This window comes from Pelobates fuscus, chromosome 7, assembly GCF_036172605.1.
Source record: "Pelobates fuscus isolate aPelFus1 chromosome 7, aPelFus1.pri, whole genome shotgun sequence".
Taxonomy (NCBI): Eukaryota; Metazoa; Chordata; class Amphibia; order Anura; family Pelobatidae; genus Pelobates; species Pelobates fuscus.
The window spans coordinates 160,879,258-160,891,348 of NC_086323.1; positions in this window are offsets into that span (position 1 = coordinate 160,879,258).

Below are 12,091 nucleotides of genomic sequence, written 5' to 3' on the forward strand. Positions count from 1 at the left end.
TCACCTCTGTTCTTGTAGCATGACTTCGTGGACCACGGTAGAGGATCTTCTGTATCTTCTACCTGGTCTGTCAGGAAGACATGTCATTCAATGCACCCTGAGATTTCTGTCTGTGCCATCTTATGGTTGTGTTGGCCCTGAATATAGGTTGGTACAAATATGCAATCTACCACTACAAGGAGATGCCAGTCAATTTTTTTTTTTAATATTCCTGTTAAAAGTTTTACTTTGGTATGTTCCTTCTGGACATCTCCTAGGAGGTATTTATGGCAGGGACCTAGCCACTGGATACTCATACCCTTATAGCGAATAATAATAAAGCTGGTAATTAGGGTTGAGACATGAGGTTATATGGCGTAACTATATCCCTACCTATACTCCCTTTAGTTGGCATGGAATTCTAGTACCACCTGTATATACTTTATTTTATTATTATTTTTTCTGTTTATGGGTCTATAGTTACTTTCACAGACTTGCAAGCCAGGCCTGTTGCATTACACTCTATCGCTATAGATATTTCCAGATATGTGGCTTGTCTCAAGTACACACTGAGACTGACTACATGTTGTATTTGTTGTTGGTTAATGATATAATATGAATATATATGTAAATAACATACATAAAAAAACAAAAAACAAAAAAGAAAAAAAAAAAACAGGGAATACAATTTACACATATCATCCAATAAAATATGTAATAATTAGTGTTTTTTCAATAAAGTATAGTCAGTTATTAAAAAATAAATAAATAAAGATGCCAAATATATTACGTGCAACAATGTGCTTAAAATAAGATCATATAAATAACGTTATCTGGTCAGGTTAAGTTATACGTAACAATTTAAATAGATTTTTGACATCCCGTACTTAGAGTTCCCATTCATATTTCAGAACATTACCTGTATTGGAAGGTGGTCTAAAGGCTAATTCATAACTCTTGGTTTCTAGAATATTATGCAGCACCTCAGTCATAAAAGGAATAGTATTTGTTTTCCAATATCGAGGAAGGACCGAAGTGGCTGAAATCAAGAGATGGCCTAAATTAATTATTTTAATTTTTGGGCAAATCATCTGGGAATCTCTTCAGGAGACACAATTATGGTTTTATAATGGGTATTTGATCAGTGATGAGTTTAATTAGAGTGTAAATATCTTCCCAATACTGTTTTAGTTTAGGGCAAGACCAAAAGATGATACAGAGTACCAACTTGACTGCACTCCCTCCAGCATGCGTTAGTCTGAGATAGTTGCAATTTAAAAAGTCTACAGCTAGTCAGATATCATCTGGATATAAGTTTGTAATGAGACTCCAAAAGTGCCGCAGACCTTGTAATACAGTGTAATACCATCAGAATCTTGTGCCATTCCTCCACTTTAAACTCATTTTTCAGTTTATTCTCCAATATTTTCATATAGTCAAATTTTGGACCAGATTCCCCAGCAAAATAAGTATAGCACATCGAGATGCTGCGTTTCCGACCAGGATCTGAATGATCAATTTTTTATAATTATGACATTATAACTTTACGTATGTTCAGATCCTGATCAGACACATTAAAATAAGTAAATCCACCATCTGTCTATGCATCAGAGCATGGGAGGCATCCTGACCAAATTTGGTCAAAAGGTATTTTAATAATTTTTTAAATCATTATGTATGATAGAGCGGGAAAGCCAATATTCCACACCTAGATCAGGTAACGCAGATCGCAACACCGACAAGAGAGCAGCCCTGGGCCAGGTAGTAGAAGGGTTGATCTTTATATACAAAACATCTCAAGCTGTAATAGTGACTTTGGTAGTCGAAAACGTACAATATGGTAAATGATTTCAGCTGAGCAAACTGAAAACCTAGGTTCAGCCATATACAGTATAGACAAAAGTAATTAATCTATATTTAGACCTGTTTGTGTCTGTAGAATGCAGTCTTACTTTCTGACTTACTGACAATAACACATAGACATTAAAAAGTGAGTGTATTATTTTAATTGTAGACATACTTAGAGGGATTTGCTATTCAGCCCATCTGGCTATGAGAGTTAATAGTGTGCCTCCTCTTTCTTATTACTTTGGTCCAGAGTATTAATAAATGTTTGCACTTTAAACTCATTTGCACATATATTACATTGTGTTGCTGTAATTCTCTGAATGTAAAATGTCACCACTTTAATTTTTTTTTACACAAATAAAATAATATTGGATATTGTTACATTGCAAAAATGGATCACTCTATGTATAGTTTCCTTGTATAACCTGCAGCTATGGTAACAGAATAAATGTAACATTTACAGCATATGTACATATACATGCACTTTATTCATCAAAGTTCAATCAGATGTGTTTTCTGTAGAAGTCTAGTACTAACATTTCATATCCTTTCTAAAGTGTAAAATTTTGATGTAAATATTTACTTAGTTACATAGCTGAAAAGAGACATGTGTCCTTAAAGTGCAGCCTCTCTTATAACGTTTTTTGCTGTTGATCCAAAAGAAGGCAAAACCCTCAGTTTGAAGTACTTTAAATTTTGCAACAAAGTAGGAAAACATTCCTTCTTGACACCAGAAGGGCAGTCAGATCTCTCCTTGGATCCAGAAGCAATTACCCCACTAATGTATACACCTGTATTCATCCTGTTTTTGTTTAACCCCTTCCCGACCTCGGACGTACCAGTGATCGCGATTCTGGGGTCTGCCTGGAAACTCAGGCAGACCGCCACTGCCCAATCTGGCCCTCCCGTACCATGTCATCAAGGGGTTCTCGCGATCACATGGCTGGAATAGCAGGCTTGTGCAGTGCATGCAGGGGGCCTGCCTGAGCTCTCATGATGGGGTTATTTTACATTCCTGGGCTACCATATGGTCTTGAAAGGCAACACAGACCCAGCAAACCAATCTGGCAAACTGAATTGGACAAGCCCTATATTGACCCTGTACCTTTTCAAACCACCATAAAACCTGTACATGGGGGTATTGTCAGGGCTCGAGTCCTGCAGGAACGCGTGGGAACGGCGTTCCTGCACTTTTCCCACAGCAGGAACGCCGTTCCCATTACTAGTCCTGCAGGACCCAGGGCTGGCACAAGCGGCTGCCAGAGCAGGGGGAGTACAAATCCGAATCCCCTGCCTCTGACTGGGGACTCGGATTTTTAACTCACCTCTCCCCCTGCAGTCAGTGGAGTCGTCCGGCCTCTCCTAATGATGTAAGTAGGAGGGGGCGTGACTTTCTCTGCTCTTCTCACAGGACCGCTGGGGAGCAGAAAAAGCCACGCCCCCTCCTCCTGACATCATCAGGAGAGGCCGGCTTACTCCACTGACTGCAGGTTCCAGATCCTGTCCCACCCCTCCTGGCCCAAGGTAAGCCTCAGGGAGTGGGGAAGGCACTTTAGGTTTTTTTTTTTTGTCCCTTTCCCCAGTCCCTGTCCCCCTCCTCAGGCCCTGTCTCCCTCCTCAGGCCCTGTCTCCCTCCTCAGGCCCTGTCTCCCTCCTCAGGCCCTGTCTCCCCTCCTCAGGCCCTGTCTCCCCTCCTCAGGCCCTGTCTCCCTCCTCAGGCCCTGTCTCCCTCCTCAGGCCCTGTCTCCCTCCTCAGGCCCTGTCTCCCTCCTCAGGCCCTGTCTCCCTCCTCAGTCCCTGTCTCCCTCCTCAGTCCCTGTCCCCCCTCCTCAGTCCCTGTCCCCCCTCCTCAGGCCCTGTCCCCCCTCCTCAGGCCCTGTCTCCCTCCTCAGTCCCTGTCCCCCCTCCTCAGTCCCTGTCCCCCCTCCTCAGGCCCTGTCCCCCCTCCTCAGGCCCTGTCCCCCCTCCTCAGGCCCTGTCCCCCCTCCTCAGGCCCTGTCTCCCCTCCTCAGGCCCTGTCTCCCCTCCTCAGGCCCTGTCTCCCCTCCTCAGGCCCTGTCTCCCCTCCTCAGGCCCTGTCTCCCCTCCTCAGGCCCTGTCTCCCCTCCTCAGGCCCTGTCTCCCCTCCTCAGGCCCTGTCCCCCCTCCTCAGGCCCTGTCCCCCCTCCTCAGGCCCTGTCCCCCCTCCTCAGGCCCTGTCCCCCCTCCTCAGGCCCTGTCTCCCTCCTCAGGCCCTGTCCCCCCTCCTCAGGCCCTGTCCTCCCTCCTCAGGCCCTGTCCCCCCTCCTCAGTCCCTGTCCCCCCTCCTCAGTCCCTGTCCCCCCTCCTCAGTCCCTGTCCCCCCTCCTCAGTCCCTGTCCCCCCTCCTCAGTCCCTGTCCCCCCTCCTCAGACCCTGTCCCCCCTCCTCAGGCCCTGTCCCCCCTCCTCAGGCCCTGTCCCCCCTCCTCAGTCCCTGTCTCCCTCCTTAGTCCCTTTCCCCAGTCCCTGTCCCCCTCCTCAAGCCCTATCCCCTTACTCAGTCCCTGTCCCCCTATTTAAGGCCCTGTCCCCCCTCCTCAGTCCCTGTCCCCCCTCCTCAGTCCCTGTCCCCCCTCCTCAGTCCCTGTCCTCCCTCCTCAGTCCCTGTCCTCCCTCCTCAGTCCCTGTCCTCCCTCCTCAGTCCGTCTCCCACCTCAGTCCCTGTCCCCCTATTTAAGGCCCTGTCCCCCCTCCCCAGTCCCTGTCTCCCTCCTTAGTCCCTTTCCCCAGTCCCTGTCCCCCTCCTCAAGCCCTATACCCTTACTCAGTCCCTGTCCCCCTCCTCAGTCCCTGTCCCCCTATTTAAGGTCCTGTCCCCCCTCCTCAGTCCCTGTCTCCCTCCTCAGTCCCTGTCCCCCTATTTAAGGCCCTGCCCCCCCTCCTCAGTCCCTGTCCCCCTCCTCCAGCCCCTGCTCCCTTCCTCCAGACCCTGCTCCCTTCATCAGCCCCTGCCCCCCTCCTCAGCCTCTGTCCCCCTCCTCAGCCTCTGTCCCCCTCCTCAGCCCCTGTCCCTTTCCTCAGCCCCTGTGCCTTTCCTCAGCCCATGGCCCCTTCCTCAGCCCATGGCCCCTTCCTCGGCCCATGCCCCCCCTCCCCCTCCTCCTAAGCTCCTGTCCCTCTTCCTTAGCCCTGCCACCTTACTCAGCCCATGGCCCCTTCCTCAACCCATGCCCCCCCCTCCTCCTAAGCTCCTGTCCCTTTTTCCACAGCACTGTCACCTTACTTAGCCCCTGTCCCCCTCCTCAGCCCCTGTCCCCCTTACTCAGCCCCTGTCCCCCTTACTCAGCCCCTGTCCACCTTACTCAGCCCCTGTCCACCTTACTCAGCCCCTGTCCACCTTACTCAGCCCCGTGCTCTTACTCAGTCCCTGCAAACGAGCATCAGCCCCTGTCCCCCTCCTCAGTTCCTGTCCCCTTCCTCAGCCCCTGTCCCTCTTCCTCAGCCCCTGCCCCTCTTCCTCAGCCCCTGCCCCTCTTCCTCAGCCCCTGCCCCTCTTCCTCAGCCCCTCCCCCTCTTCCTCAGCCCCTGCCCCTCTTCCTCAGCCCCTGCCCCTCTTCCTCAGCCCCTGCCCCTCTTCCTCAGCCCCTGCCCCTCTTCCTCAGCCCCTGCCCCTCTTCCTCAGCCCCTGCCCCTCTTCCTCAGCCCCTGCCCCTCTTCCTCAGCCCCTGCCCCTCTTCCTCAGCCCCTGCCCCTCTTCCTCAGCCCCTGCCCCTCTTCCTCAGCCCCTGTCCCCCTTCCTCAGCCCCTGTCCCCCTTCCTCAGCCCCTGCCCCCCTTCCTCAGCCCCTGTCCCCCTTCCTCAGCCCATGCCCCCCCCTCCCCCTCCTAAGCTCCTGTCCCTCTTCCTCAGCTCCTGTCCCCCACTTCAGCCCCGTGCCCTTACTCAGCCCCTGCATACAAGCGTATCATTTTTTTGGGGGTGAGGGGGGGGGGCGGGGAGTGGATCTTGGGTGAGTTCCTGCACTTGTTTACCCAGGACTTGACCCCTGGGTATTGTTATACTTGTGAGACTTCGCTGAACATAAATATGAGTGTTTAAAACAGTAAAACTTATCACAACTATGAAACCACCAGTAAAAGTGCAGTTTTTGTGTAAAAAAATGCAAAAAACTAATATGAACGCTAACTATGGCATGTGTTTGTGGCTAAGTGGCTACTACAAAAGACTGGACATACCCCATTTTGAATACCCTGGGTTGTCTACTCTTTCAAATGGTATGTCATGGTTGGGTGGATTTTCATTTCTGGGCTGCCATACCATCTCAAAGGTAACATAGCCTATCTGGCAAATAGCAATTTACAAAACCAAAAATTGGCAAATCTTATGTTTGACCCTGTAACTTTCCAAATCACCATAAAACCTGTACTTGAGGTGTACTGTTGTACTCATGAGACATTACTCTACACAAATATGAGTGTTTTAGAGCAGTAAAATGTATTATACTGATAATGTCATCGGTGAAATGGCAGTTTATGTGTGAAAAATGCAAACAACTAATATAAATGCTAATTTTGGCCAGGGTTTGTGACTAAGTGGCTAATAAAAAAGACTGGACATACCCCATTTTGAATACCGTGGGTTATCTACTTTTACAAATGGTATGCCATGATGGGGTTAATTTGATGGACCATGTCTGGGCTGCTATACGGTCTCAAAGGCAGCATAGGCCCAGCAAACAAATCTGGCAAATTTAAATGTGCAAACATAGAAAAGGGGAAAGACCAATATTTGACCCCTGTAAGTTTGCAAAAACCCATAAAACCTGTACATTGGTGGCACTGTTGTACTTAGGAGATGTTGCTGAACACATATTGGGGTGTTCTTTGTCAGTAACACATAACAGGAACTGAGAATCCATGCCCAAAGTACAATGTGAGAGAAAATAACAGAAAAAAATTACTACCCAAAATTTTGACAAAGACTGGTGGTAGAATTAGTGCATGGAACATGCTAAAATACCATTTGGAATACCCTAGGGCAGGGGTATGTCAGTGTATTTATATCAGCAGACATTTTGTGCCAAGATAGAAATTAATAGTGTATTTTGCCAATCACACTCAGAACAAAACGGACTCCATTTTGGATTTCAGGCAAGACAGACACAACATTTCTTTCCTTTCAGTAAGTTTCAAGTCATGAGCTAAAGAATGCGTTATGTAAACAAGGCAAGTGATAAGGAATGAGTCTCACAGCAAGGAAGGGGGATGGAATACAACCCAGAGACAAGTATATACATTATATCTATACATCTATACACTATACACTTATTTTACTATTATAGTAATTACATATAATCAGTATTATGTTAATAATATAGACCATTCATGGATAAATATTCATGAAGAAATATCATATTATTTGATAAATATTAGTGGAATAGAAAAATAATGTCTCACAGCTTCACAGAAGGCCAGGCACCACTGATAGATAACACGTAGTAATTAATTTTACTTTCTAAATCTTACAAAGTCCCATTGTAAGCAAGGGGTGAAGTTAAGGTTTAGACATGTCAAGAAGTAGATTTAAAGGTATATGGCCGACGTTCTGTCTGGAATAAGACTGGAAAAACCAAAGAAAATGCTTTGAACTGACACGTCTGGCGATTGATAGCAGTCATTATAGATTAGCCAAATTACGTCAGAATCATCATCAAAATTAGTTAACTCTTTCGAAGACAAGAAATTTTGGTGATGTAAGGGCACCATCTACTGACCAAAATCTAGATGGTGGTCTGTTGGTTAGCCACACCTTCAGGGCCCTATAGGTCCGATCAACTACTGACATACAGAGAGTGTGGCCCTTTAAAAAGTAAGGACAAAGGGAAGAGGGGGAACTGGGGAGAGAGATTCAGGACACTCTGGGACTAACATTCAACTCTCATACTCTTTGACTGTACTCAAGAAACTTTCAACTCGCAAACTCTCTTTGACTCAATTCCCCAAACCAACACCACTTTCTCTATCACATGCACACCTCCATACAATCATAACCAACCATCCCTCCATTCAAGTTCCTGGGACAAATCATCTGATGAGAACATCTACATAACTGGTATTTATGCTGGTTTTATTTAATTAATTTAAATTAATAAAAATTTTACTCATAGCAGGAATATATGCCTGGATAAATCTCGGTTAGATTTCAATAATTAAAAATCTTAGTTAACTAAGGAATATATGGTTATGAAAATTCCATTACTGCGGGTGGAATGAAAGTAACGATATATTAATAATATAATTATCACAAGTTAACATACCGCTGTTTTTATCCAGCTGTATTGATTTGCTCTGAAGCAAGATAGTGTATCTATTTAGGCAAATTAAAATTCAGCTAAAATTAAATCTGTTAGATGATTTTTATTGGATGGTTCTAGGAATGGTTATAAACATTATTTAATTGAAAATTGCATGAGAATAGGATATTATATGCCTAGGAGGATCTAGCCAGCATTGAAAGGGTTACTCAGTTGATCTAACTGTTAGCCAAAATTGTAATGCTTCTCGCTGCATTCTGAGGAATTCTGTGTTCTGTGTGAAGTTTTGCTTTCTCTCTAAGTGAAGTACCCTCATAAATTTTGTTTGTCTTGACAGTTGGTGCTGTAGCTGTGTATGTGTTTAAATCACTGCCATATTGTATACCTATGTTATACTAAGTATTCACTGATTATTATCACGAATGTTACATATTTTATTATTATTATCACAATAAATTATATTTTTATTAAAAAAATGTCATTTATTGTATGGAGTAAAATCCTCATAATGATTGTTCTCTAGGATCTAAGAGAATTAAAAATAGTGGGTAATTCTCGAGATATCAATTTTGATATAATAAAATTATTAAATTAATTTTTGATAATTGTTATGAAAATATTATTTTTAATATTTTCACACCATAAATTTCCCCACAAATTTGAAGGCACACTGCTGAGATCATTAAGTTGAAATTATATTCCATACAATAATTTGGAGGCATTGCTATTGGTGTAATTCATGCAATATTAATCTTGATATAAAAAAGAGTTTTGTATTGCGATTAAATCAGTGTATAGAAATATGGGCAGCGATCCATCTGTATCAGGCAATGATGAAATAATTGAAGACCTAAGAAAAAATGCTCTAGTCCATATTCATAAACATATGTAGAATGATTTAAGCTATGAAGATTGGTTGAAGGGCATAGAACGTGAAGCTAAACATTCCATTCTAAGTGATTCACGCATAATAGAACATCTTAAAGGTGCACAAACTAACATAGAAAGAAAAAAGAGGGTTCATAATACACTCTTGGCCTTTCTTTATGACAGGACTTCTTAAGACGTTAAAAGAAAACAAGGTACTGAATACCAGATTGGACACACACAGTGACAATCTGAGCATTCAAAATTGGAAATACCCAGATTTACTTGCTGAGCATGAAACCCGTCAGGCTGATCATGAAAAAGAACTGAAAGCTTTGACGCATAAATATGCACAGGAAATAAATCAGCTTAAAAAGCAATTGGATGAGTATGAAAAAGAGAGTCAGAAATCAGACAGTGAGGTTAGTAGTCATCATAATGTGCCAAGAAGCTGCACAAAAATGCAAGAAAGGGCTACTTATAAATCCCCTCCTTATTATGATTTTCCCACACCAGACCAGGTTTTCTTAAAACAGTCTGAAAGAATAGATGTGAGTAATTCTGAGAAAACATCTGTGGAACAGGATTCCCCATCCCATGATATTGCCAAACAATCCTGGCAATCTTGGGCAGAACAGTTTGAAAAGACTGTCTTGGCCAAGCTTGAGATAGGGAATCAGGTTCAGGATGATAGGAATGAAAACAGACATGGTTTTGTGCACTGGCAGAACTCTGATGCTGATCAGAATTGTGACAGTGAACGAGAAGCTCAGAGTGATGGGAGTGAAAGTGATTGCACTGTCCACTCTGAAGGCCGTGTGGCTGATATGCCATCTGCGCTGTTGTACGGATCGAATTCCTCTTCCACAGCCAGATCGCATATACCTTTACCAAAAAGAAAGGAAAATAGAAGGGATCGTATATCAACTACGCCTGTCTATGAAACACCTAAGGTTATTAAATTCCTCAAAGAGACAGTCCCACAATTTTCTAGAAGTTCAGGAAACATATCTGAACATCTGGAAAAATTATGAAAGAGCCATGAATTCATTGGGCATGTATGATGACATCCATAAGAAATGGTACATCACATGGACCTTTGATTCAATGTGCCGTATTCTTCTAGAGAGTCAAGCTATACAGCTAATGTCCTGGTCAAAGATGAAATATGAGATAATCATGGAATATGGTAAGTATAAAACCACTGCTTCTGCTAGGAAAGTGCTTTATAACTTAAAGTGTTGTCCAGATCTAAGCCCCAGAGAATTTGTAATAATTCTTAAAAATGCATATTCTGTGACCCAAAGGAAACCCAGGTATGAAAGTAAAGAATTTAAAGATCTGTATTTTCATGCTATGCCGGTAAACATACAAATTAATCTAGCAAGAGATTATGATTGTAAGTTACTGTTAGAATGGCTATTCAGTCAGTGCATGAAATTGTATACTATACACCATGCGCATGAGAAAAATCAGCAAAAGGTTAAGAAACCTGGTGATAAAATGGTGTCAGAGACTAAAATTCAGTTAGGTTTGGAAACCCAACAGAAAAAGAGGACCTATTCTGAGGTTTTGAAAACTCCAAAACCTCAGAAACAGGAAAATGCCAGAATCAATCCTGTTTATTCCTCTGATAATAACTCTGAAAAGTCCAATGCCAATGGGAATAAACGCCCCTGGGTTAATAAGAACCAAGGCAATTCCCAATGGAGAAGGAATCCTCAGGAAAATAGGAGATATGGAAACAGAAACAACCAATCTGCTTCCAATAACTCCCAACAGTCTCAGCCATCCCAGCCTAATTCTAATGGGCAACGACAAAACAGCAATGGGGGAAATAATTTGCGTCATCTGGTTGTTTAATTGACCGACCAGATGGGCAAATTAATGGAAGAAATTACAAAGATTAACCAAGTCTTTGTCAGAAATCCTTTTTTAGGGACAGCTCCAATTGCAGAGCCACCTGTTCAACTGCAGCAGCAACAACAGGTACCGCAGCAATAATAGCCACTGTGACTAAACAGGCTAGGTTGTCATTAGACGTAATGCCTAACCCTGTTTCATTTCCAGATCCTCACAGTCAGACAAATAATAGTTGTGTTAGGAAACCTATTGCCTACCCCGTCACTTCACTTCCGGGTGAAGGAGGCGCAACATGTCCCTCTGCTTTTTCATTTCAGCCAAGTTAAATTCAACATGTGTGAGAAGTCGTTATTGTCGACTGTTTGGGCACTACAACATTTTCGTAGCTATATCCAAGGTGAGAAAATAATTGTAGAAACTGCTCACCAACCTCTACAGTATCTGCAGAGTGAAAGAATCAGAGACGGTAATCTCTCTAACAGTCAGATTACTGCATGGACTCTATCCTTACAGGGATGGCCGTTAGAAGTCCGTTATAAACATAATAAGAGGAGCCCAGTTGCCCAAGGTCTATCAGAATTACATGACTGTACTGCTTCGTCTCTGGATGATAATGACACCGGAGATGAATTCCTAGAAGATCAATTGCTATCCCCTTATAAAGTTTATGACGAGGAATACTGTTGAACACTACCGTGGGTATACATTGATGGTTGTTCATATCATCACACCGCTGATAATGAATAGAAGTTAGTTGCAAGGTTTTGGAATCGCCTGAACAGGTGATTATCCCAATGTATCTATAGAATACAATATTGGTCCCAAAAGCAGTCAGATAGCCGAACGCTGTGCAGTATATAAGACCATCCAAATGGCAATAGAATATGGTATCAAAGAATTCGTTATCATAACTGATTCCAACTATGTTCGCAACAGTTTCGTCGAATATCTGCCTAGCTGGAAACGTAACCAAATGCTGAAAAGCAATAACAAACCTGTTAAACATGGGAAATTGTTTTGTAAAATCGATTAATAGGTTAAGGAAAATGGTTTAACCATATATTGGAAGAAAACCAAAGGCCATTCTAAAATACAAGCTATTGACAAGGAAGGTAATGACTTAGCCGATTCACTGGCAAAACAAGCTGCCATCAATGGTGAAACCCTAAACATTGACGACCTTATGGGTTCAATTCATGTTGAAGTCATAACTAGATGACAGACTAGAGATAATGCCGACTTAAATGTTGTGCAATGGAGT